Raw genomic sequence first — 27,080 nt, forward strand, 5'->3', positions numbered from 1 at the left:
AAATAAGAGTGTATGGGGGGTAGAGGAGTTAGTGGATATTTGGAACCATCCAAGGGGCAATAGGTAGAACAATGGATAGAGTGCTGGCCCTGAGGCTGGGAAAACTCATCTTCCTGAGTTCAAATCTGGTCTCAGACACTTACTAGATGTGTGACCTGGGCAAGTCACTTAGCCCTGTTCGCCTCAGTTTCTCATCTGTAAAGTGAGCTGGAGAAGGAAATGGCAGAAGAATTCCAGTATCTTTGCCAAGAAAACCCAAAATGGTTCACAAAGAGTCTGACATGCCTGGGAGGACTGAACGACAACAACATATTTGGAGGTTATGCTTCAGTTAACGTGTTTTGATAGCTATCTTCAAGCATTCAAAGGCCTGTCAAAGCAGATGAGGGACTAGAAGTGCTCTTTGTGTGGACCCAGAGAGCAAAGCCAGGGACAATGGGTAGAAGATGCAAAAAGACAAATTGAGGTTTGATAACAGGAGGAAAAACCTTCCTAACCATTAGCACTGTCCATAAGTGGAATGGACTGCTTCAAAAAGTGATGGGTTTGCCCCATTAGAAGTCTTCAAGCTGAGGATGGATGACCTGAATGGGGGGAATGTTGGGGAATGGGTTGAAATAGGTGGCTGCTAATTCTGAGCTAATGGTGTATTCATACTCATTAGCACCAGGCTAAGGATACATATTGCTTTCATTGTTATGGGAAACGTGTCATGTCTGTTCCCAAGAAATCCTACATCATCATCACACTGTGAATGTTCTATTGGCTTGGGTTGCTTCAAATTGTTGTAGCACATTTTTGGCATATTGTGGAAAATAGACTCTAGCGTTTAATGCTGCCTTTAATCTCTTTACAACTACATCAACATGGGATTAGTTTTATGTTAATGATATATACAGTATTGATATGTACAACCATTAGTTGATTTGTGATGATAGGGAACAAACCTTACTTAAATAATGCTGTCTGATATTCATATGGCACTTTAAGGGTTGTGAAGAGTTTTTAATATATTAATTCATAGCACATAGTAACCCCATGAAATAGGCATCATGTGTATTACTCTGCCCATTTCATGGAAAAGGAAACTGAAGAATAGGCAGGAGAAGAAAATCTGGAAATAACTAAGTATTTGGAGACTGTGAGTCAATACCATGAAATAACTTGCTGTACAGTCACATAGAGGTAGGATTTGAAAACAGGTGTGTCCTGCATCTGTAAAATAAAGCTTTTGGACTAGATTGCCTCCTATGTCCTTGCCCAGGGATCTCTGTGTCTATGAAGCAGCTAGGTGGCATGGTGGATAGAGTACTGGAGTGAGGAAGACCTGAGTTCAAATCTAGTCACTTGATTGCTGTCTTCCTCAGTTCCTTCATCTGTAAAATGAGAATAATAATAATAGTCTCTACGTCCTGGGGTTGAAGAGAAGATCAAATGAAATAATATTTGTTGTAAGATGCTTCCCAAACCTTAAGCCCCATGTAAATACTGATTATTATTATTATTATTGTTTTCAACCTCTAAGTTCGGCACCTGATTTACTGTACTGCCTCTCTAATAACAGTTTTGATGTCTGACTGCCTCAATCTGCTTGCATTTCCCTGCCTCAGAACTTCTGGCAGACCATTACACATATATTCAGAATTAAAAAAAAAAAAACCCAAACTGGAGACACCATAAAAATAGGGTTGCCAATCAAGTCAGCGAGGAAAGTTTTCTGATTAGAGACAGTGAGTGATACACTGTAATTTTGAGGGACATGGACTATTAACTTCCTTGAGCAAAATTTTTGCCCAATTTCCTCACAACTCTTTGGGAAATGATTGATGAAAGGTGGAGCAGGTATAGTCAGGGCCTAGAGTGTAGTAATGACCTGATATGCATCAGGGAGGAGTCCATTTGTGAACATTACTATGCAGGTGTGAAAAATCAAAGCTCGAGGGAGATGCATTAAGTTCATGATACCTGTGGACCTGGGAATAATTCCCTACCTGTGGGCAGGTGAGTATTTGGCTACTTGCCTTATTTTACCTATTGGGTAAGATGCCATCTTCCACTATGATTCATCACTTGGAGAGGCAATTCATCTGCTTCTCCAGCAGCAAATTTGTTTTTCAGGCATGGTTCTTCTTTTTTTTTTTTTTAAATCCTCCTTGGGCTTCCTTTCTAGAATATCCACTTTTTAATAGGAGAAGCAGGGGGTGCATTTACAGGTCGTAAAAGGCAGTGTCCCAGGTTACAGAGTTCTAAGGGAAACATAAAAGGGACATGTGGAACTCATTCCTCAGAATGGTTTAAGCGTTAATAAGGCCAAGAGGACAAGCTGTGAACAAGTTGAGTGAGAGGGGAGGGTCTCAGAAAGTACGTTTCCCCATACTCTTCTCTGCATGGTTAGATGTGAAAAGATGTGTATGGATCATTTCCGAAAAGAACTAAGTGGAAAATGATTTGTGAATGACAGTGGCTTCAGTAGCCAACCTTTCCAGATGGGGTCAGTGTGAACAGCCACTGTGCAGCTGTGGTTTAACCCAGACAACTGCACATGTTGATAAGTGCCTCTGTCCAGACATGATGTTAGTCTGATGACAATAAACAGAACAAATGAGAAAGTTGGATCAACAATGAATGGAATGGCTAAAGGGAGACCCAGCCTTTAGCAAGCGTCATATTTTAACTTTTTTTCATTTGCTTGCAGAGATTTCATCTTCCCATAATCTAAGCTCTAAAAATATGTGTCCTTTGTTGTCTTAATAATTTCCCCCAAATTGTCTTAGTATTCATACAGGTGCACTTGGGTGGCTTGGACTTTTGTTTAGGGCTTGCTTTCCTACTCAAGTTGTTGATGTATTATTGCCTTCTTGACTGGATCTCAAGACTTGGCATCTTCCTTCCATTATCACATCAACACAATTTAGTTGCCCACATTAGCAAATTAACACTTTGGAAAGAAGTAGAATTAAGCTTAAGGGATAGATATATTTCAAAATATCGTTGGAACTTGCCAAGGGAATTTGACAATGGAGAGGGAACAAGAAGGTATAAGAGACCTGTGCTGGACCATAGAAGACAGCCGCAGGGTGATTGATGGGGCTGTGTGGTATAAATACTTGAATGGGAGATACAAAAGTGGGAGCTGCTGAAGGGGAACCAAGACATCAGAATGAAAGAGGGCATAACTGGAGGGTGATGGCACTAAAGACATTTCTGGCCAAAGCCAGACTTGTACAGAGGCCAATAAGCTCCCATTCTCCCCTTTCTTCTTTAAAGTAGTAGTTTGTCCCTGGGTATCCTTTAAACAATAGTACAATAGTTGGGTAACTCTAGAGGGTGCCAAGTTTCCCGGGCCAATAACTGTGTACAGTGGCTGGATCACCACATAGACCAATAATAATTGAGAGTTACCTAGCCTTAAACTAGTCCTAGACCACTTGTCTAATAAATGAAGTGTATTGACTTTGTGTTTTTTGGGGGGAATGCAGGGGGAGGTGAATAAGGTCAGAGAAGGCTATACTCAGATGGCATTGATGATCATTTTTACCAGTCTACAAAGGGCACCAATACTTCCCAATCCATCTCATTGGAAGCTCCTCTATAATGAAAACTGGCATGTGTGGAAGTTGTTAAAATACTAGTTTTTCCAAGACATTAAAACTTTCCCAACACACTTCAATCATGTGGTTAAAGAAAAATTTTGTGCAACAAGACATTACTTATGTGTTCCAAAAAAATATAACCTTCTGATCTTTGTAAATATTGCAAGTCAGATTTCTTTCTCACTTTTGCATCAACCATTCATTTCTTTCCTCTCTCATCAACCTCTCACATTAATACATATATGCACAGGTCACTCACTTATGGTATTAATGAATGGACATTGCAATTTGAAGTATGTGGTAAGAAAAAAAAAGACTTTTCCTGATTACCAAAGAATAGTTCCATTTTTGGCATTCAATGACAACAAATAAAAACATCAGGTCATCTACCTCTGTCATATGAACCTTGTTTTTTTTTTTATCTCTTTACAAGAGTTATCCTAAGGAAGAATGAAGGAAGCCTAGGAATGCCTGCTACATTACATAGCAACAAGAATCTTTGAGAACCTAGCAGAGTTGCTCATATCATGGCACTCAAAAGAGACTCTGTGCTTGGATATACTCCAATGGGGATGAAATAAGGCAAGAAATAGACATTATTGTTATTTTTTTTTAAAAGATCATTATAAATAGACCCGCCCCAGTGTGAAAAATTGAAATCATTTTTTGTTTTCCAAAACAGACAGTAAACCAACTAAACAACCCTCCCTCCCCCAATGGATGGAATAAATTCAAGTGTGTGAAAGCATAAGGAGGCAAAAGGAAGTAATTTCATTACATTTATTATTCAACAAGGACCCACATCTGCTTCTAATTCACACTGATTATTGACACATCTGGATATCTGGCCTTAGGAATTACAAGTTGCTGTTGCGGCATTTATTTTCTGAATCAACTTTTCAGACCACCCTGGAAAGAATGCAACAAGTCCTGGGAGAAAGTTACAGTATTTGAAATAAAGTTACCTCCTGGCATCTAAAAGCAGAGTGCAAATGGGATTCTGTCATCCTGGGTTTTATAAATTACGATTTTGCATCTTTTGACACCTGCAGGGAAAATAGGCTTATAGCCAAAGGCCTGAGAGCTTGACAGTGACAAATTGTCATTGCTAGATAAAGCCATCCAGGAGACACTAGAGATTGGTATAAGGTTAACTGCTTACCTGATGGCGTACGACCCTAGGTTTCAGCAGAAACCAATGAGAGAATAATGACATGACTTTGACAATAATGTTTTAACTTGGCCTAATGGGAAGCATGCATTTCTAATGAAGAGAATGGGAATGTTGAAAAGCGAACATTAACTCAGCCTCTGCTTCTTGGACCAATTTCTTTGGTAATCAGAAGCTAAGTTTTCTTCCTATGTGGTCCGATTTCAGTCACTTATTCCAAGGGTCTGAATAATGGGAACTGTGGAGTAGACATTTAATATTTTAGACAACAAAAACATGATGAAACACTTATTTGTTTTACTGCAAATAGTTCTCAAATAGAGTAATGGTTTTATTAAAAGTAAGAGTAGCCTATAAATCAAAAGCTTGTTGTAAACTGGGCAACAACAAAAAAATACTTTAGACTAAAGGTGCCTTAGAAATAATTAACTGGATAACAAAACTGGATTTGATTTGCTGTGAGATGGAGGCATTTTGGGGCTGTCCAAGAAGTTTGAGTTTTGAGTTTTGCTGCCACAGCAGGTCTCACCAACCTCTCATGGTACATATAAAGTTTTACTATCCTGAGCAACATTGCAAGCAGACTGACAAGAAAAAGAAATGACATCTGGCTTTAGCATAAGGAATAGAGGCAATCACTGTATCCTAGTTTGAAAGGAAGTGATCACATTTGCTGAGCATCTGATACATTCTCTACACAAGCCTATCTATTGTGCTGACATTCCAATGTCTTTAGACATGGTATTTTATTCAGTTCTTATAATGCAGAATCATCAAATGCATATCAATGACTGAGTTATAAGATACAATGTCCCAAGTGTCACCAAGGAACCATGGCTATAATGCATAATGATGGTCAATCTCTTGAAAGTTTTTTTTTTTAAGTTAGAGATGGCAGAGCAGGAATGAGAAAAGAAATTGAAAACCCAAACCCCAACATTGCACAAAGCTGTTTTATAATTAGGGATGCTCCTGTCATGGTAGCCTGGCCATTTTCAATTTTAATGGGCCATTAGGTGTCCAGTGGGAGCAATTAGAGGCAGCCAGGAAAGGTTTCATTATAACCAAACAGGAGGGAAGCCCAGCATTGTCAACTATTGACCTGGCATCATAAACCGTGCAGCTTCCAATCTTTTGTCCAGATCCACAATTAATAAACCATTAGTCTTGAGAATAAATCATTGACCCAGCTGAAGCTGGTTTTCAATTAAACATTTGGACACTTATCACACTCTACTTGAATGTGCTAGGGTTATTTGTGTTTCCTCCCAGCACCTTGGAGGTAAGGATAGCAATGTGATTGATTCATAAGTTCTGGACATGGCAACAACAGATCTATAGTTCAAATCTTAGACCTACTAACGACTAACCCTGTGATGGTGGACAGGCCATAAACCTTCTTGGTCTTCAGTTTCTTTGTCTGTAAAATTCAGTGAACTTTGGTCAGCAAAATTAACACATAGAAAAAAAAGTCTGACACTACATAGTTTTTGACACATATGGTCTTTTTTTTTTTTTTGATTACTTTGTCTAGGTAGGCACTTAGTTTCAAGAACTTATCTTAGTCAAGTTTTAATTTTGTTTCCAAAACTAAACCTTGTGCCATAGGTGCTATATAATTACAAAGTAGACTCATTGGGGTTTCCAGTCAATAAATCAATAAACATTTATTAATTGCCTACTATATGCCTAGCACTGCTTTAGGCACTGGAGATGCAGAGGCAATAAATGAAGAAATCCTTATAGAGAACTTACATTCTAAGTGGTGGGATACCAAGAACAATATGATTATATCAGAATAAATATAAAGAGGGCAAATACAAATTAATATGAGACCATTTGTGAAAGAGGGCCCTAGTATTCAGCACCAAAAGAAGTGCTATAGATAGTAAATGTAGTAAGGGTTCAGAGATACTCAGTATCCATAGGATCGAAAATCTTGGTGTCATCTTGAATTCCTTCTTCTTCTTCTCCTTTACTCTTGGTATTGGGGCCATCTCCAGCCATCCTCATCTATACCTTTCCACTGGACCCGGATGTGAGGATGGTGACTTTGCACAGCCCTCCCTCACTTAAATCCAATCAGTCATGGCATCATCTTTCTGATGTCATGCTTCTCTTCAAGAAAGAAGGATAAACAACAACCTGTGAGTAGTGAGAGCTGCCCCACTGGGGACCCAACTGGCCAATTCCAGTTGGGCAGCTCAGCCCCTCCCATACTGTCCTGTCCTGTCCTCCTCTTGGGGGATCATGCCCCTACCTGTGTGTGCTCTGCCCAAAAGAGGGTAAATTGTGACAACTGAAATCTAGCAAGATGTCTTGGGGTTTACTGGCTAGACTTCTTTCTTAAAGACCTTGTCTTAAACCCAATTCACTCTGGCTCTCATTGATTGGCCAACAATAGGTCCAGACCTAAGTACCGCTAAGGGGTCATTGTTTGGGCCTTGGTGGTTCTGAGGGAATGTAAATAGTAATTGTTTCTGTTTTGGGCAGAATCCCTGAGGGTCTTCCCCTCCCAGGTTGATCTTTTTATTTTTATTGTTAAAGGTGCCATTCCTTGGCTCATTTATTAACCAGTCTTAATAATGGAATGGTCATTGCCTCAATCAAAATAAGAACTCAGAAAGACCTTAGCTTAAAAAGGCCAAGGTCTCCCACTGCATCTTGGGCCATCTTTAGTCATCTTGATCTATATCTTGTTACCAGAACCAGATGACTCTGTAAGAGAAAGTGAGGCTGGTGACTTTGCACAGTCTTCCCTCACTTAAGTCCAAGTCATTTGCAGTTCATGGCATCATCTTCCTGACATTATAGTCCTCTTGGAGAATGAAGGACAAACAACAGCCCTTAGTATCAAACTGGTCACCAAGCCATAATGAATTTTCCTCTGAAATCTCTGACATTTATTATCTCTTTCCATTCTCATTGCCTTTATGCTAGTTTATTCCCTCATTATCCCTCTCCTGGTCTATCATAACAGACAACAGACTGATTTTCCCATGTCCAGTTACCCTCTCCTCAAATACATACTCTACATTGTTGCCTGGTTAATCTTCCTAATTCAGAGCTCTGATTTTCGCATTCCACTGTTCAAAATCTTCATTGGCTCCCCATGCCAACTGAAAAAGTTCAGATTCTTTAGCTTTGAATTCCAGAGTGTCCATGACCTAGTTCCAACCTCCTTGCTGTTCCCTGAAAATGTCCCATGATTTTTTTTGTCTCTGAGCACATGTTCTTGCCATCCTTTATGCATGGAGTGTACACATCCTCTATTCCCCCCATTCTCATCTCTGAATATTGAAATTTTACCCATCCTTTAAGACCCAGGGCAAATGCCACCCCCTTTATATACTTTTTTGTGATTTTTTAAACTATGGGTTATTTTTCCTCCCTCTGAACACCTATAAAACTGTGGTACTTCTTATACATCAACAGCACACTATTTTTGTGTTTCAATATTTGTGAACATGTCTTATTTTCCTGCTACTTTTCACATTTCTTGAGAGTAGAGTTGTATGTCAGTACTCAAGAGTAGAGAGTAGAGACTATGTTATTACTCTCTATATTACCCTTTAGTATCTAGATTTTAACAGGGGTGGGGAACCTGCAACCTTGAGGCTACATGTGGCCCTTGAGGTCCTCAAGCATGGCCCTTTGACTGAATCCAAACTTCACAGAACATATCTCCTTAATAAAAGGATTTGTTTTATAAAACTTGGACTCAGTCAAAAGGCTGCACCCAAGGACCTAGAGGGCCACATGTGGCCTTGAGGTTGCAGGTTCCCCAACCCTGGTTTAGATCTAGGATTTGTACATAGGGGACACTCAAATGTTTTTTGAATGAATCATTAGGCATTGAGTAGTTAAAAAAAATCTTTTCCCCCTCAATCTTACCCCTTTTCATCTTATTTTTAAAAATAAGTATTGCTAATCTCTTTTTTAAAACCACAGTCATTTCTAGATATCTCCCCATACCTCTTCCCCAACCCAACCCCAGAACCTGACATGGGTATTCCATTGAAACAAAAAGTTAAGCAAAATACAATGAATTGATTGCTACTGATATGGTATGCAACAGTCTCCCTCCTTTTTCCTGAAAAAGGGAGGTGCTTGCTCCTTTTCTTCTCTAGGGCCAAAATTGGTCATTGCAGTTATTCAATGTTGGGCTTTGTTTTAGTTTCTTTTCCATTTGTATTATGCAGTAATTCTCTATATTATTTTCTTGATTCTGCTTACTTTACTTTGTACCAATGTATATGATCTTCCATATCCCTCTGAATTCTTCATATTCATTGTTTCTTTGAGTTTAATAATATTTCATTCATTTGTATATCACTATTTGTAGTTTCCTAATACATGGGTAACTATAATATTTCCATTTTTTTCTGTCACAAAAATGCTGATATAAATATTTTGGTATGCATGGGGCTTTTATTTCTATCATTGGCCTTCTTTGAATATATGACCCATAGTGGCATCTTTATGTCAAATAGTACAAAAGGTTTCTGTGATTTTTCTCACACAACTCCAAATTGTCTTCCAGAGTGGTTGGATCAATTCACAGCTCTACCAACAATTTTTGTGCAAGTGTTTGTCTAGTCCTTTCAAGATTTATTATTTTTTATATTTTGTCATCTTTATCAGTTTTCTGATATGGGGTAAAACCTCAGAGTTGTTTGTGTTTCTTTCATTATTGGTGACTTAAAACAAGTCTTATTGCTGTCGGTACTTTGCAGTTTTCCTTTTGAAGATTCTTTGTTCACATCCATTGACCACTATATTTATTGGGCATTAGGGGTAACCCTTAAAGAAGTCTTGGAAGCAGTAGGACTGGATCTAGGTCCAAAGTCTAGATAAATGAGCACCCTAATTTTCTTACTCATGGATTTGAGGTTGTATTGTCATTAAGCCATGAAAGTATCTGTAGATTTCTGTGGGCTTGTGAAAATTTTTCTTCTGCCACTGTAGGACACCATCATGGATGTGTATGAATGACAACAATAACAACAACAATAAAAAGGTTGCCCAGTAAAGACACAATAATGATAACAAACTGACAGCCAAAATAGTATGCTTGTACTTTGGAGGCATTAAGAGAACTAGACAGGTTTCTCTAGCATATTGAGCAGATTGTCTAGAGGATTTGTGGAAAGGTACGGACAAGTGTATGGGTTTAGAAGCTACAGAAGGGCTTCCATTTGCATCAGTGGATGGACAACCCATACTAGGGATATCACAGGTCCATCTATACAATTAAGCATTGTATAATATAGCAATATTGTATAATAGAGCAATATAAAGAAGCTTCTCTCTTTGGTAATTCCAGTTGCCTTATTACTGCATCCTGGAGAACCAGGCAAGAAGAGGTAGCTAATTAATAATCATTAGTGGACATTTGGAAAAAAAAATTCCTTCTCTTTTTCCCTCTCTCTTTTTCTTCTTCCCTTTTTGTTTCTTCCCATTTATTTGGTGGCTTAAGACTTTCAGCAGACTGTGCAGCCTTTCTAACTTCAGAAAGACTAGCTACTGGTCTTTTCTGGTCTCTTTTTTTTCTCAGTTGATTCACATTTAAAAGTCATTTTTTCACCATCTAATGCTTTCTATTCTTTTAACATATTATTTTCTCTTATACTTGTAAGAATTACAATTAGCAAGTTATCCTGGGATATTGAGCAACCAGTGATGATTCCTAGGATTGAATTATCTGTTTTACAAATTTAGTAGATTAAAAAAAATGTTGCTTTATATAGATTTATGCTAATAACCATACACATGCATGTTTTGTATGTATATTTTTTGTTATCATGTTTTGTTTTATTAGTATTTGGGACATTTTCTTCTATATGGATTCAAGATTCATAGAACTGTAAGGGACTTCAGAGATCATATAGTCAACTTCTTCTTACAGATGAGGAAACTGAGGCCCAGGAAGATTAAGTGACTTTCCCAAATAACAGTCAAGAGTGGGCTGAGAACCCAAGGGCTTTGACTTCAGAGTCAGTGCTATTTCTATTATACAAAACTAAGTTAAATGCATAAAAATAGTGGATTCATGCCACTAACTCCCATCTTTTTTGCTTTCCTCCTATGTTTAATTTTAAGCTTGTTTTTTTAAATATTCTCATTTTAGTAATTTTATGTTGCAGTTTTCTTCCAGATTTTACCTTACTTTGCTTTTCTAATATCTGGTGATAAGACAAATTTATTATTAGCCAATTAATATCCAAGGAAAACATTTTCCTTTTGGGATAGGATCTATAGTAATCATATTGCTTTAATAGTCTTGCTGCTTCAATATAGTATATCTATATATGCATATATATGTATATTTTAAGCATTTCAAATAAATTTTCACTAGTGGCACAAGATACCAGTTGGCATAAGGAAAAGAAGATTGATCTGATAGAAGACCAAATTTAAATTCTGGGCTCAACACTTATTATGTGAAGTTGGGCAGATCAGTTAACCTCTTTGAGACTCAGTTTTCTTATCTGGAAAATAAGAATTCCTACTTAACCTAATTCAGAGGACGAGTGTGAAGGTCAAATACTATTTTTATGCTATGTAATACAAATATAAGTGCTTGTTATTCTCTTGTATTAAAAAGCATGTACTTTTGTGAAGTTAAAAATGTACAGCGGAGCAAGTTCCATATGCATTTTCCTCTAGTTGGTCAACAGATATTTGTTAAATGCCTACTACATTCCAGGCAATGTGCTAAGCTTTGGGGGGGGGGGGGGGGGGGTGAGTACAAAGAAAGGCAAAAAAAAATCCCTGCTCTCAAGTAGCTCATAGTTGAACAATTTACATAGCCTAATGGTTGATAGTCTCTATAATTCTATGATTTTAGAAATGATATAAATAATAACTTTCTATAAATGATATAGATCCTAACTGCTGAAGAAGTATATAAAAGTGAAATATTGCTTTATAAAGAGTGGTTGGCAAAGATGTTTTAGAGCATGTTGGAGGATGTGTTGAAGGATAGGCGGAAGGAAGAGGAAAGAGAGGAATGAAGTTATTAGCATGCACAAAATCCTATCAGCAGGGATGGCCCTGGAATGTTTGGGTGACTGTGAGGAGCTTAGTGTGGTTGGAAATGATATCGAGGATATAGATAATATATATAGAGATATAAATAATATAGAGGAACTAGTAGAAGATAAAATTGGATTTATTGTTTCCTTCCTTCATCCAAAAGGCAATTATTAAATTCCTACTGGGTACACAGCACTATTACATAGGTACTACTTATTAACGTCTAGAAGTAAGGGCACAGATCATCAAATAGCTTCATGAAGGAAGTAACATTTGAGTTGGGCTTTAAAATATAATTAGGAATGCTACAGAGAAAGAGAGGACATTCTAGGCAAAGGAAAGAGCATGAGCAAAGTCATGGAACTATGAAAGAGTAGAGACGAAATACTCTAGTTTGACTGGAACATAAAGTGTATGGCAAATGAGAGAAGGATGAGGTTTAGATAAATAAAAAATTTTGACATAAGTCTATCGAGATAGAGTAGTGCTAGATTCTGAAGGGCCTTAAATGTTAAATGTAAGGGTTTGAACTTTACTTGGTAGGCAAAAAATACCCATGAAGATTTTTTTTTTGGCACAAAAGTTAAGTGACCACATCTATTCATAAAAGAGATTAATCCAGCTAGCTGCCATATGAAACATATGTAGTGGGATATTGTGGGAAAGTAGCTGCCTAGTGCAGAGTCCTTGAGTCTAGGAACAGTACTTGTACAAGAACAAAACATTACGTGACCAGGCAGAGTTTGTGAAACATTCAACACTCTAATATGATGTGACTTTGACCTCATCAGCACTCATTTAGAATATTGTCTTTAGTTCTGGGTGCTATGGTTTCAGATGGATACTGATAATCTGGAAAATATTCAGAGAAGGGCAATCAGGTTGGTGAAGGTCCTTAGGTTTATGTTACATTAGGATTGGTTGAAAGATCTGGCCATGTTTAACCCGGAGAAGGAAAGACTCAGGGGAAGGGGAGCTATGGTAGCTATCTTCAAGTATTTGAAAATCTGTCATCTGGAAGAAGGAATCCATTTGTAATATTTGGTTTTAAAAGACAGAGAATCAGAACTGATGCATAGAATTGGCAGAGTCCAATCTAGGCTTGATGTCAGCAAAAACATCCTGAAAATTAGAGCTTTCCAAAAGTAGAATGTGCTTGCTGTAGAGATGGAGAAGATTGGGGGTCTTGATGACAGACTGGATGACACTAGACAGACATTTTAAGTGAGAATGTCTATGGGTTGGACAAAGTAGCTGTTGAGAACCTTTTAAACCCTCAAATTCTGTCATTCTGTGACTTTTTCTTTTTGTACATTGTGCTCAAAACACCATGTCTCAAAATACTTGCCATACTCAAGAAGCTATGTAAGTGGGAAATGGGAAATGGTAAGTGACACCCATGATGGTGACTAGTTCCTCTTTTTTCCCACAGAGGATAGAATAAGAGGAAAGTTCAAGTTTCAACATAAAAATGTTGGCTTATATTTTCATAAGAGCAAAGTTCCTGAGGATTATTGAACATTGGAACCATTTATAGAGGGTAAAGGAATTTCTTCCTTTGGAAGTGTTAAAAATTATATCCTGATCTATGTAGAATGATTTAAATGTGGTTTTCCCTGTAACTTGGGAAATGGATGAGTTCTTTCAAGGATCTTTTTCAGAATTATGATTCTATGATGAAAAATAATCAGGTTCTCTTTGTTGGTGGTAGTGGTGATGGTGGTTGGGACAGAATTAAGAATTAATTAACATTAAAGATCTGTGCATTCTATTTCTTCCTGCAGGCTCTGCATAGTCTGAAAGGGGGATTTGAGCTTTGGATTATCAGTCTGAACAAAGTCCACACCTTATCTATGACTGTGACCAGCTTCCGTTTCTCACTTCTTTGGTGACTGGGCACCGTTGTAGGGTATCAGATGGGATTTAGGAAAGCTCTGAAAAGCAGCATTGCCTCTCTCATCTTTGTGAGTAAAAGGAGAAGCCATTAACAATCCAAATGCTCTTTGAATGTATGGCTTTCTGGAGATTGGCCAAGTAGGACATTAACCTTGTCCTGGAAAACTTTCAAAGCAACTAACATTTCTCTGGTTGTTCTTTGGATGGATCCATCAGTGTCAGAAACCAATGTACTCTTTCTATTGAAAAGGCTTCCCTTCCTTCCTTTCCCACACCAAACACCCACATATAGCACATACATGAAAAATGAAGTGACTTGCTTTTCCCAGGAGAGCTGTACTCTCACATTGGATGATGGAAAGGGGTCTCCTGACATGAAAAGGACTTTGTTTGCTGAATTTAATTTTCAGACAATTTTGGAGTGAGGTGTTTAGAGCCACTGAAGTGACATCTGCTTTCTATTTTGGATTTTTCATTTCATTCAGGTCCCAGAGATGCCTGTTTTTCCTTTATGCTTTGGCATTTCCATTCTACTGTTGGGTTTATTATAGAAATGGGTAGAGAACTCCTGGGGCCCCTTAAAGAGACCCTGTTCTATTTGGGGGAAAAGGGAGAATAATTGTTGTGGAGAACTAAACCTGCAAGATAATTTCTAAATTTCTTCTATTTTCTTTTTTGTTTAGGAAGTTGTTAGCTATATACACTATTTGGACTTCAGAGGGCAGTTGGACTATACTATGCTTCTTATACTCAATATTTTCTTTGTCAGTAGTACATCTGCCAAAGAATATGGTCTAGATGAGAAGTATCCTACTTCTAGCATAGTGCTACCGAGGGACAAAGATGGATATTAATTCTCTGTTAACTCCTTGATAGACACATATACATATTAAAGGCAGGTATCTAATCAGATACCAGGTATCTAATCACCCTGGGCTTAGTTTTATTGCCCATAACCCTGTTCTGTTCATTTTCATCAGAGTCCAAGAATTTTGGGGTTGAGAAACTAGGAAGGGGTGCCAAACCCTGAGAAAAACAGGCAGTTTACTGGAAAGAGAACTTCTAAAAGACTGATGACTAGGTATAGTTTAGTAATTAGAAATTAAGTAGTGAGTTGAAGAAATTCTAACCTTAAGTCAGAGTAAATAAAGCCTCTGATTTAGACTTTGCCTGTTATGATCAGAAAATAGTGTTAACAAAATTGTCTTAAGCCTGAAGGAACGTTATCCAGGGGCGGCCCCTGGCTCTGTTTTACAGAGTTTGGTGCCTTGGGTGAGGAATCTTTTTCTGGAGAGTAAATATCCATTCTAACCAAGCTTTGGAGAAATAGAGAACATTCATTATTTTCCTCATCTTTGAATGTAGGTACCTCTCAAGGATTTCCCTGACCCTTCTCTCTTCTTTCCTTACATTAACTCACTTTTCACTCTCTAATTACCACCTCTATGTAGATTATACTCAAATCCACATCATATCCTAAACCAATAGTCTCTGTATCAGACCATAGAAAGACACATGAATCCCAAAGCAATAAGGCATTTAATTAAGACTGAATAGTAAGTTAAATAAATGGGAATAAATCACATAGTAAAAATGGCTACTATCACTTTTGTTTCTAGGAGAGTAATACATCAAATTCTAATTAATCCCTCTGCTCTCCTACCTTAGCAGGAAGATACAGACATTTCAAACTCATGGTTTTGTATGCTGAAGATTAGGCTCCAAAGTAATGTATCTCTTAAGTTTCTTTCCATATAGTCTCAGCTGGGCAGGCTCAAGTGTGACAATATGTTGGGGGAAGTCTGAGGAACAATAAATCTCTTTTTGAAGCTTGAAATTGTCATGCCATATCCAGGTTATACCATGTAACATGCTTCCATGTTCCCACCAACTCTCTAACCCCACTGGCAGCTCTCCCATTGGCTAGAATTCATGACTTCCATGCTGTTCAGCTCTAGTTTTCTTCTCTCTCTCTCCTCATTTTCTCTACTTGATCTTTAACACTAATCCATGTATCTATTTTGCACTTTTCCCACATCCATACCCTGTGCTCTTCCTTGTCATATAGAGCTGTCTTCTTTATTCCATTCTGCTGTTAGCTTCTTCTTAACTTGGGACTCCCCTGATATAATCTTGGGCCCAGGTACAAGATACTTTGAGATCTTTCTCCAATGAATTTTATCCACATTACAATTATGAACTGCACTGGAGGGAATCTGTTTAATGGCAGAAGTAATCTTTGTCCAAAGCACAGTGGTACTGTGGAAAGAGCCCTGGGTTTCTCGTTTTTAGTTTCACGGTGTGGGTAGAAATCCTGATCCCCTTCCCCCATTATCCTCTTGGCATATGCAGGGTATATGGGAAGACGTTAATCTGAATGCCATAGTAGTTTGGAGAATGTCACCTGTCATCATTTTTAGGTGGTGTTATCTGTGATACGTGGATATACGTGACATCTGTGATACGTGATATGATAAATCTGGAATCTGAAGACCTGGAGTGAGTTCAAATCTCCCTTCTGCCCCTTCATACCTGTGTGAACTTGGGTAAGGAACTTCCAAATATCACTTCATATTTCTAGATCTCAGGTTTGTCAACTGTAAAATGAGGGGGTTGGAATAGGTGACTCCTAAATTAGATTGATGACCCTATGATGCATTTTCTTTTAGACTATTTACTAATAACTAATGTTTGGGACTTGTGATTTGGATACCTCAGGCTATCTGAGATCTTCCCCCACATCTACATTGACTGTTGAGTTTCACATTGTTCCACTTGACGACACCTTTCCTACTATTGCTGCCACCCTTCGGCTACTGGAGGAAAAAGGGGTTGTTGCATACAGAGGCTATTGCTATGGCCACTACCATACTCTGACTTCTAGCTTGCAGAGGGAGGCTGGATATGATTCATCCTAATTGCCTTACTATTCTTATTCCCTTCAAGGGATGCTTTTGTAGTATAGGGTTTCTTAACCTGAGGGTTCATGAACTTGTTTTAAAAATATTTTGATAACTTTTCACCATAATTGGTCTCCTTTGTAATTCTATATATTTTATTTTATGCATTTAAAAACATTGTACTGAGAAAGCGTTCATAGGCTTCATCAGAACGCCAGAAGGGTTCATGATGCGAAAAAGATTGAGAACCACTGTTTAGTGTGAAGGTGGGGCTGGGAAGATGATAGCAGTAGTGAAGCAAGGCCTATTCATCATTGATGAAATGATGATACTGAATACTCTCTATACTGGTGGCCGTGATCATACTTTGCAGGTCTATATTTTGACCATAGATGTCCATTGCAACACAAGTTAAGGGACAGAATATGTGTCAAGAAAAAGAGATTCCCATTAGATTTTATATTGTGGGAAGGGTCAATGGGAATGCTTTCCCAGGGTGTGTCAGTATACCTGGTCCATGTTTTATGCAGGACAGTAGAGAGACAAGTTAAATAGTAAGGAATTCCAGTTCACATTTATATACTACTTAATAGTCTGTAAAACACTTTCTTCATAGTACCTTGTGAGCTATGTTGTTCCATTTTTATAATCCTCATTTTATATTGAATAATGTGAAGCTTTGCTCAAAAGTTAAATGACTTACTTTCCCTGCTAATAAATGACAAAGCCTGGCCTTGAACTGATTCCAAGTCTACTGTTCTTTCTAGGACTGTTGTTAATATCTGGGAGTTTTTCCACAGTAGAATATGGACAATTTAAAAGGGCAAGTCAGATCTCTAATGACTTTGATCCTAATCACAGATCCCTTGATCTGATTAACCCCTTATGCTTATATATCCACTTTATTCTGTTATTCTACCCTTGATGATATATGCTTTGTAACTAGTTTTATCTCTTTTCTCAGGTGCATTTACCCTCTCTACCTAGACAGGAAGTTCCCTGAAGTTGGGACTGTGAATTCTTTCTTTTGCATCTACTGGTCTTTCAGAGCCTTTCACAGCTCCATATGATGCCCTATGTGCAGTATATTGAGCTCAATAAATACATTAAAAACTAAGTAGTAGTGGCATTTTGTCGGAAAATGGTGTAGTCATACTTTGTTCTCCAAGTAGAAAGTTGGGAATATTAGCCCTTTTTACTTTCTTGTGCTTACTGTCCTTAAATGGGAAGTTCTCTTTTATTCCAAGTAAGTACTATAGAGAATGGTGATAAGAGTTACTTGGTAGTATTTAGAACAAGGACAAACTACTTGCCTCATTTTCTTTGCATTGTAGTCCATCTCCCTTGATCTGGCATTTACCATGAATGAGTGGACACCTACCTGTACGCATCCTCATTGTGATAGAAATTGAAATTATAGAGCTAGAAGCAACTGAAATAGAGAAATTGGAGTCATATTTTAGAATTTCGAATGCCAGCCAAAGACGCTTCTAGTCCAGAGCTTCTTAAACTTTTTTCACTTGTGACCCCTTTTTGCATTTTTGGAGGGCTTGCACAATGCAAAGTGTGCCTGCTTTGTGTTCAGAAGCAAGGCTGCAGTGAAGTTGTGCTAATGCAAGATGGGCAAACCTCTTCCAGAAACACCTCGGATTCACTATGCACTTGATTTTTAATTAATTTTTGGTTTTTGTGTGTTCATAAACCATTTATGAAGTACTGCATGGTTTAGTCCAGGGGTTCTTAACCTTCTTTTTTAAAAAGAAAACAACACTTTAATAGCTGCATTTCAATATTATTGATTTTCTTTATACACCTCTATTTTATTTTATGCATTTATAAGGTCCATTTTCTTTTATTTACAGTTATTCTCAGAAGGGGTCCATGGCCTTCACCAGACTGCCAAAGGGGCCCATGATACAAAGAAAAAAAAAGGTTAAAACCCTCTGCTCTAGCTTAATTCTCTCAAATCATATTTGAGGCATATTCCCCTTCTATAAGATTCTATAAGTTTATTGTCAAAGAGGTGATGAGGAGACAAGTGTTAGGTTTGTTTCAAGTTCTGTCACCATTGGCGATGGACTTAGGGGTCAATACACCTGTATTTAGGTTATGCTGTCTCTTCCTGTCTAGTGCTTTCCTCTGGTGCCTGTGTTACCTAACCTTAGGACTCCTAACTTCTAATAAGATAAAGACAACATGTTTCAATTGCACAAAGGTCAAAAACCAATGAACAATTAAAGGATAAAAGCTTTAATAATGTCCAACCTTTGCTTCTCTAACAGATATGCCATCTGTTCATCTGATGCCATAGACCACGATTGTTAGGCTAACATAGGATGAGATAAAATGTGAATCACAGAACAATGTTCCCAATAAAATAAATTATTGCAAAACACTTTGATGATATAAAGTGTTATATGAATGCTTAATGATTGTGATCATTGTTTTACAATGTTACTGTGCATCAGTGGGAAAATTAAAGGAATATTTGCTCCTAAAAATCTGCATATTATATATATATATATGGTGAGGGAGAAGGAAAGAGAAGTTTCTGTCCTAAACATTGTTCTTGAGAAAACTCAAACTTGGCTTCTGAGTTTCCCTAGAATTTTGGAACAGCAACCTGGGGTTTTTAGGATTACAAAGTTATCCTGAGACCTTATATCTACAACTAGCTTTTATATGACTCTAATGTCTTCTAGGAAAAAAAGTTCTTAAAAAAATATAACTACATTGAGGTTATTTAAAAGCGATGGAAGCAAAACTGATTAAACAAAATGGGAAAGGCTCTCCTGTTTGGGCTGTGAGTCTTTTATCAGGTTTTTTTTTCCCCAGGGGACTGAATGTTGGCAGGAAAGTCAGGCATCCTAAATTCTAAACTCAACTATGGTCACAGCTGAAATTGGGTGGGTCTGTTTCTTCATCTGTAAAGTAGACTATAAAGATTATATAATCTTGGGTTTTAGGATGGATTTACTAAAGAAAGAAATGCATGCTATATATTTTAAGTGGAGAATTAGGGAACACTGGTCATTGGTTCCACCCACAGATTCCCTGGTGGCCTTGCTAGTCCCATGAAATGAGCTGTATGCAAATTTATATTTGGATTTTATTATATTTGGCTACTAAGTCTATTAAAGTAATAGTTTACTATGCCAATTCACTCAGCATGATTGTGGCCTTGGTATTTTATGCCTTTTCTCCTTGACTATGATAATTCATGTACAATAAACAGAGATTAAGTTGTTTCCCATAATTAGATCAATAATATTTAACATGGACATTCAGTGTAACTAACAAGTAACCTTTGACCAAATCCCTGGAATAATTTGTTTTCTTGATCAGATTTCAGTCAGCGTTGACGTTAACTGATTAATGACTTAAAACACAATGTTTAAAATGGGAATTTAAGCATGCTCAGCTTTCCTGACTTCCCAGAAAGGTCAGAGAGAGAATGGTTTCCAGTATCTTCAGAATTTCAGATTTATTCTTGCTTTATCACTTTGTAACTCCTATGAATTGTATACTTTCTCAGCTATAGAGGATTTTACACCTTTGATATAACATCCCCATAAATTCATCATTTTCTTTCCTGTACACTAATATTAAATGGCGTAATTCTCAGTGGGTTAGCTAAGAAAACATTTGCTGTCTCAGCCAAGACTCTCTAATCTATATTTCTCCAAGTTGTTAAAATTTCAAATGAATTAGGGCTGAGAGAAGAAGCTATAAAGTACAAATATTCTCCCAAGTTATTACAATCTTCTACCAGTCTCATTGATCTTGGATAATAAATGCATATTGTTTGGGTTTCAGTAATTCAAGAATATTTTAAAAGAGCCAATTTTAAGAACAGATACTGTTTTATCACAAAATCATAAATCTTTGCTGGTAAGGTAAACAATTAGTTGTTTTTGGAAAATGGAGGCAATTCAACAATGCTTTGTGTCTTCATCATTTAGAGAGCTATTTCCATCTGCAAATTCTGAGGTATTTTATAAATGTGTTCTATCTAAATATACAGAGAGACAATTAAGTGACTTAAAGAAACCTATTTATCTTAGACCTATGAAAGCTAGTTGTGGATTGATTTAAGCAAGGCCTTAGTCCTTTATCAGTGGTTTCAATATATGAAATCGTGTGTAGGGCTGGTTTCTTGCAAAGTTTAAGGCTTTCTAAAATTCACACATTCTTATAAAATCCAGTTTCATTTGCTGATGCCATTCAATGGCCTAAAATAAAGGAGAATACTTTCATCAGACTAAACCAACAGCATGTAGATTTGAAGGGTAAACAGCAGAATAATTCTGATATTTCCTCATTATGCTTTTTGTTATCAAGATTAGCACACAGTTTTTGGGTTAGAAGAGACTTTGGAGGTCAGTTAGTCCAACCTTTTCATATTTTAAACTCTTATCTGTAACTCCAAGAATATGTAGCGTGTGCAGCAGTCATGCCCTCTCATCACACAGGCTAAATCAGGTTGAAGGTAATCATTAGGCCTCAAATAGTTGGTGAGTTTGGGGGATATCTACCTCAAACATGTAGAGACTTCCCCCCACATCCCCCCAAGGTGAGAATCATTGGTTCCAATGGTCAGGAAGGAGACTGAAGTGGGCTCTGTGGAGAGCTTAGAGCTTGCTCAGACATGGAAGATGCCAAGGTCATCTATTGCATCCTGAGCCATCGCCAGTCATCCTGACTTTTGTCCTGCCCCTGGACTTTGATGACTCTGGAAGAGAGAGTGAAGATGACAACTTTGGGCTGCTCTGCCTCACTTAAATCCCATTCAGGCATAAGTGAGGACGTTCCCCCCTGATTAGAAAAAAACCAAGGATAAAAAACAAGAAATTGAGGCCTGGAGAGGTGATGTGATTTGGGAATAAAAGAGCACAAATTTAGAGTTGGAATAGATCCAAGAGCCCCTCCCCAATGCTTCTTATTATATATTAAGGCACTGAAACTTGGGTGAAATGATTTACCCAACATCACAGAATAAATGGCAGAGTGGGAATTTGAACTCTAGGCTTTTATATTCCAAATCTAGTACCCTGTCTACTGAGTCACACTATTTCTGTTTCTACCTCTTCACCCCTTAAAAAAGCCCCAAGCCCCCCAAACTTCTTTATCTTGAGATTATATGAGGGGGCAGAGTCAAGATGGTGGAGTAGAAGCAGGACCTCCCCGCTGCTCCGGCTTCCACCCTCCCCAATCCATGTAAAAGGGGACTCTAAACAAACTTTGAAGCTGCAGAACCCACAAAATGACACAGAGTCTGACCTCCTGCTGAGGACAGCCCAGCAGGCCGGAAGGAATCGGCCAGCGCAGCACTCTGGGAGCTGAGCCTAGCCCCATGCCAAGGCTTTGGCCCCAGGGTGGGCCTGACCAGCTGCCAGCAGGAGGGACTCCAGATCACCAGCAGCTGTGGCCGTTTCAGGAATTATCAACACATAGATGTGAAGGACAAAGTGAAAAGTCAGTGCAGTCTGGACTTTGGGACCCAGTAAGTGGGAGTGAATGGCTTTTGCCCCACCCCAGGCGAGAAGCCTCTGAGACTCCAGCACAGCCAGCCAGTACCATGTGGCAGCTTCAGTTCCTGGCCTGCAGAGTGTAGGGGGACCGAGTACCAGTCTAAGGGGTAATCGCTCTTGCTTTAATCTGCTTGGATCTGGATTGCAGTCTAGGGTGGAGGTTCCGGGGTGTGTGTTCAGCTTGCCAGAGTGTGTGGAGACTTCAGAAAGGGCACCCATCTAATACCTCCAGCAGCTGAGAAAACCCCAGCGTTTGGGACAAAAGCTCCCCTGTCTGGTGGCAGAGTCCTACTGTGACAAAAAGCCCAGGGGTCAAGTGACTGAGGGGAGACATGACCAGGCAAAGGAAACAAAGCAGACAGAAAATTCTAACATTAGATTCCTATTTTGGGGACAAAAAGGAGCAAAGCATGGAACAGGAGGAAGACAGTGAAGTCAGAACTACTGCACCAAAAGCTTCAAAGGAAAATATGAGCTGGTTACAGGCTGTAGAGGACCTTAAGAAGCAGATAAGAGAAGTGGAGGAAAAATTGGGAAGAGAAATGAGAACAATGCAAGAAAATTACAAAATGAGAATCAACAGCCTGACTGAGGAAAATACTACCTTAAAAAATAGACTGACTCAAATGGCAAAAGAGGCTCAAAAAGGCAATGAGGAGAAGAATGCCTTAAAAAGCCAAATTTGCCAGATGGAAAAAGAATCTCAAAAGCTCACTGAGGAGAATCATTGCTTCAGAATTAGATTGGAGCAAATGGAAGCTAATGACTTTATGAGAAATCAAGATGCTGTTAAACAGATACAAACAAATGTAAGAATAGAAGGCAATGTGAACTATCTCATGGGAAAAACCACTGACCTGGAAAATTGATCCAGGAGAGAGAATTTAAAAATCATTGGAGATTATATGAAAAGTATGTCCCGGGCACATGTATCATTTTAGCCCAGCGGAACCACGGTGACATTCTCAGTCCATGTTTTTCTGGTCACACAAGAAATAGCAGAGTCAGGTTTCGGTGCCAGGCCTCTCCTAACTCCAAGGCTGGTGCTCCTCCCACTAGAATAGGAGGTGTTTTGCATTTTGTCTATGTGTAATAGGGTCTTGGAGAATGTCCGGACCACCTAACTTGGAGTGCACTCCTTTTCTGTATTTCCCTACCATTGTGATTTGGAGTAGTCTCCTTGAAGGGTAGACACAGGAGGCTGCATATTTAAGAATTACCAGACAGGAAAGTCTTTTTTTTTTTTTTTTTTGCATTTTGGAGGGGAGAGAGCAGGGCAGTTGGGGTTAAGTGACTTGCCCAAGGTCACATGGCTAGTAAGTGTTAAGTGTCTGAGGTCGGATTTGAATTTAGATCCTCCTGAATCCAGGGGCTGGTGCTCTATTCATTGTGCCACCTAGCTGCCCCATTTTTTTTAAGGCAGTATTCTTTTTGTATACTCTTTCTTGAGGGTGAATAACAGATTTCACCCACAGTGCAGTTGCCATGAACTGAACTGAAAGGTGGAGATACCTTCCTTCCTCTTTCCTTTTAGATTCCATGGATTGGAATGTTTCTATTTCTCTTGTTCAATTTTATTTGGCCTTTACAGTTTTGGGTGAAGGCGGCAAAATCCACTGGTGGGGAATGTCTGAGAAGCCAGGGTGCTTGGGACTTGAGCCCAAGGAAGGTTTTGGACTTGGAACTTGTTCCTATGCAATATAGAAAGTTATATTTAAAATCTGAATTAGACTATGAACCTAATCCCCTTCCCATTTTCAGAGAGTGAGGTGGTATGGGGCAGAGGAGATTAAACTCCACATGTTGGGGAGTGAGTTTTTCTTTGAAGTAAATATTCTTTTGTAAAAACTAACCTCACTGCAATGAATAGAGCACTGGCCCTGGAGTCAGGAGGACCTGAGTTCAAATCCAGCCTCAGACACTTAACATTTACTAGCCATGTGACCTTGGGCAAGTTACTTAACCCCAATTGCCCTGTCCTTCCCCCTCCAAAAAAGCAAAATAAACAAATTAATAAATTAAGAAGAAAAGAAAAAACTAACCTCACTGATAAGTGATTATATGGAACTGGGGTGCAGCACCCATATATCCCTACAACTGGGAGAGGTGGGGGCTACAGTCAATGGCAGAGGGCCTAGACAACCCAACCTCCCTTAAGGGTACTAGAGAGGGTGCCCTTACACTGTCTGGGGGAGGGGTCCTTCAGGCAGTGGGGCCAGTGTAGTCCGTGCTGTACATACAAACACACGTGTGCTTATGTGCATGTGTGTATTTAGATTTTATTTTTATCAATATATAAATTAACCTCATAATTAGTTCTAAAGATTATTAGTGGCCTTAAAGTATAATGTTACCCATCCTATTTGCATGAGGTCTATGCCACCTACACTTTCCAAGGCTAGACTCCTTCCTTCTTTTCAGCTATACCCGTATCCTCGTTTTCTCCAGAGCACAAGAAGCATCTGTCATGTGTCCAGTTTTGCTGGTCATCATAACAGAGCTCTCTCTGCTGGGCTGGACCTGTTTGAAGAACAGACAACAGGCAGATTTCCCTGTTCCCAACATTCAGCTGTTGCCTGAACTGCAGCGGTGAGAATGGAAATAGAGAGGACAGAAGGAACACTGTGAAGATGCGCTTGAGGTGGAGGGGTGGGGGAAGGAACAGCACTCCAGCATGTCTGTGGATGGCTGCAAAACAATTGCAGCTGACAGACAGGCCTGGCCCAGCATGCAGCTTTGAGGAATAGAGTTCCTCTCTTTTAGCAGGGGGTTCCAGCCAATTGAGTCTGGTAGAGGCAGGGTTGCAGACTGCAATAGACTCTTCAAATAGCAGCTACAGCTAATCAAAGGAAAACCCTCACATGTGCACAGCATGGAAAAAACTTTTGGTTCTCTGTGTATTTTATTTCCAGCCACTCTCCTCCCCCACCTCCTCCTTCTAACCTCCACCCACAGATAAAAATGGCAGCCTCTGTTAGTAGAATCATCTTCAGAGACCAAAACTTGAATAGGTATATGTGCCTGTGTGTTGAACAGTCAATCAACCAACATTTGTGGGCACCTGCCAAAATGAGGCATTGCAATAGACACGTTTCTAGGGATCTTTGAGATTTACAAAACACTTTTCTCCTAAAAGCCTGGTGAAGTAAGCCAATCAGGTATTGTTATATTGACCTTAGAGATGAGAAACCTCAGAGAAATGAAGTAATTTACCAGGTTCACACATCTAGTAAATCCCAGATATTGGATTGTAACTCCAGGACTCTTCACTTTATATCACAGGACCCTGAAGAAAAGAGACTACACTCAATTTCAAGTAGAATACAATGTAGCTGGAGGGGCAAGACTATTTTGAAAAATAAATAATCCCACCAATACAAAGTAGCACAAGTACTTTAGGAGAGCTGGATAAATGAATGAGAAAGCATTTAATAGGTGTGCTTACTAAATGTGCAAGGAAAAAGAGATCTCTGTGAGCCTGGGTACTCAAGGGAGAGGGGGGCAGATTGAACATGAGCTTTGAAGGGAGAGCCAGAAAGGCCATGTGTACAGGCTGGAGAGTCATAGAGAAAGGAAGGGAGACTTGGAGGATCTCAAAATTTAAAGGTGGAAGGGACTTTGAAGACAATCTAGTCCAGTTCTGTCCCTTAATCAGGGAAGAAACTGAAGCTAAGAGGTCAAAAAGGTTAAGTGAATTGCTCAAGGTGACTGAGATAATGGTGCTTGGATTTGAACCCAGGTCCTTTGGATTTATATCTAGGTTGCATAATGCCTTTACTTTCAGGACTTTATCTTATCAGCAATGGGGAACCTCACTATTTTGATCAGAAAAGTGAAACAATTTGAGTAGTGTTCTAGAAAGATTCATCTGGCTAGGATATGAAGGATGAATTGGAATGGTGAGAAGTTGACAAACTATGGCAATATTCCAGGCTTGGATTATTGAGAGAACAAATGATGTTGGTGGCAATTGAAAGGTAGGGAAATGTGTATATACATGTATGCATTCCACACATATGTGCATATGTACACATATTACTAGACAGTTTCCCCAGAAGCAGAACTTTAAAAAAAAGTTCCAACTGCAATCTTCTTAAAAAAAGGAGTGTTCACTAATATATTTTTGGTAGAGCTGTGAATTAGTTTCTTTTTCTATAAAGCTGTTTAAATAGTGTTACTAAAGTGATTAAAATATCTGTACCTTTTGTCCCAGAAATCCTAATGCTAGGCATATAACCTAAAGAGATCAAAACCGGGAAAAGACATTTCATATATACTAAAATATTTATAGCAGCACTTTTTGTGACAGGTAAGAATTGAACATAAAGCTTATCTATTAGAATATCTAAATAAATTGTATATGGAAGTAATGGAAATAAAATAGAAGTAAATGGAAGTAAAGTAATATTTCTTATTACATCATAAGAAATAACAAAGATGAAGAAATCAGAGAAAGATGGGAAGACTTATGTGAACTGATGCAAAGTGAAGTAAACAGAATGAGGGGACCAATATACACAATGAATAAAATGAAATTGTGTTGAGTAATTATAATGACCAACCTTAGCTTCAGAGAACAGTTGAGAAAATGTGTGCCCTCCTTCCCTTTCAACTTTCATATCTGATTGGGGGGTGAGGTGGTGCAGATTCTATGAGCATGGAACACTGTATATACTCTCAGACATCGTAGCTGTGTATTTTTTTTTTTAACTGCTTTATTTTCTTCTTTGATCTTCATTTCAAAGAAGGCTCACTGAGTAGAAGATGGGGATGATATTAGGAAATGAATGTGATGTGAAAACAAAAAACATTAATAAATAAAAAATAAAATGAAAAAGAAAAAATAAATGAGTAACCAGGGGGAGGAAAGCACAAAGCAATGACCTGTTCTGGTGTGACATCTACAGGCAGTGTACAGTTCCAGGACTGGATTATCCTTGCAATAAAAGAG

At 38.5% G+C, this 27,080-nt stretch overlaps 1 long non-coding RNA gene across 1 annotated transcript in view; it reads left to right on the top strand.

Moving 5' to 3' along the window:
- The window catches only part of LOC138145154 (uncharacterized), a 233,560-nt gene that overhangs the window by 82,475 nt on the left and 124,005 nt on the right, over positions 1-27,080 (top strand). Inside the window, exon 4 of the long non-coding RNA XR_011164124.1 lies at positions 16,119-16,244. This is a non-coding gene — a long non-coding RNA (uncharacterized lncRNA). The remainder of the gene's footprint in view (positions 1-16,118; positions 16,245-27,080) is intronic.

The sequence above is a fragment of the Petaurus breviceps genome, unplaced genomic scaffold (assembly GCF_028583685.1).
Source record: "Petaurus breviceps papuanus isolate PSGF00001 unplaced genomic scaffold, PetGlider_PUasm1.0 90730, whole genome shotgun sequence".
Taxonomy (NCBI): domain Eukaryota; kingdom Metazoa; phylum Chordata; class Mammalia; order Diprotodontia; family Petauridae; genus Petaurus; species Petaurus breviceps.